The sequence below is a fragment of the Prosopis cineraria genome, unplaced genomic scaffold, assembly GCF_029017545.1.
Source record: "Prosopis cineraria cultivar Desert tree isolate PC_DT_omini unplaced genomic scaffold, ASM2901754v1 PC11, whole genome shotgun sequence".
NCBI lineage: Eukaryota > Viridiplantae > Streptophyta > Magnoliopsida > Fabales > Fabaceae > Prosopis > Prosopis cineraria.
Window position 1 is genome coordinate 44,473,339 of NW_026555342.1, and position 1,208 is coordinate 44,474,546.

General features: G+C 37.2%; 1 non-coding gene across 1 annotated transcript; it reads left to right on the forward strand.

The window, feature by feature from the left end:
* Positions 1–529: 529 nt before the first annotated feature.
* LOC129287369 (small nucleolar RNA R71) lies at positions 530–635 on the forward strand. The gene has a single exon (XR_008587688.1). It is a non-coding gene; the product is annotated as a small nucleolar RNA R71 (small nucleolar RNA).
* Positions 636–1,208: the final 573 nt, after the last annotated feature.

The following is a 1,208-nucleotide window of genomic DNA, read 5'->3' on the forward strand; positions in this document are numbered from 1 at the left end:
GTGAAGTGGCTTGACATTAGAAGATGAAGGTTGATTTGAAGAATTCCCTTGACTCTATGAAAAATTAGGATGATTCCTCCATCTTGAATTGTATGTTTGAGAGTAAGGATTGTTATGAAGGTTTTAAAACTTGCCCATATAGTTGACAGACTCAATGGTCATATAAAGAGAACATTGATCGGGCATGTGCATATCATTGCATTGATTGCACACAGTTAGAATGGCTTGGATGGCATGCACATTATGAGAATTTCCCCTTTGCATTTAAGATTCCAACATATCAAAATGCTTGTTCATTGCATTCAAGATGGATACAATCTAGGAAGAGGAATCATCTTTAGCACTAGTCACCATTGATGTATTCCTTCTATCTGTGTTTTGAGTGCTGTTCGCAGACAATTAGTCTAAGAGGTGAAAAACTTCATTGACAGGCACATTCCGATATCTCCCATTTGTGATAAAATCAACCATGGCCTTCGAAGATGGATTCAGACAATTACAGAAAATCTGAATCACTACCCATTTGTCTACCCCATGATTAGGGCATTTTTTCATCAACATCTTATATCTCTCCCAAGCTGCATAGAGATGCTCATCTGGATATTGCTTAAAGCTAAGAAATTCATCTCTTGCTTCTACCGTTTTATCATCAGAGAAGAATCGAGCTCTAAACTTGTTCTCAAGATCCTCCCATGAACCAATAGAACCTTTGGGAAGATTGTTGAGCCATTCTTTAGCCTTGTCTTGTAAAGAAATTAGAAATAACCGTAAGCACAAGACATCTTTAGGCACCCCATTTTGTCTGAAAGAATCACATACTTCTACAAAAGATATCAAGTGCTTGTTAGCATCTTCATTGAATAGACCATGAAACACACCATTCAATTGAAGCATTGTGATCATGGTAGACTTAATCTCAAAAGTATGTGCTTGAAACTCCAGCATTCTAATACAAGATTGAGTACCCTTAGATTCCGGTTAGCAAAGTCATTAATTGAGACGGTGTCATACTGGTCTTTTGCCATGTTTCCTGATTGAGTTTCAGGAGTTCTTTCAGAATTAGGAGACTTGGCTTCTTCAAAGATTGTCAATCCTTCAAGTATCACTTCCAATCCTTCTGGGCCTATGACTTGCATATGCCAAATGGGTACATGAAGAAGAAAACAACCAAAGAAGTATCAAACTAAAACAAAAACACTAAACAAAGA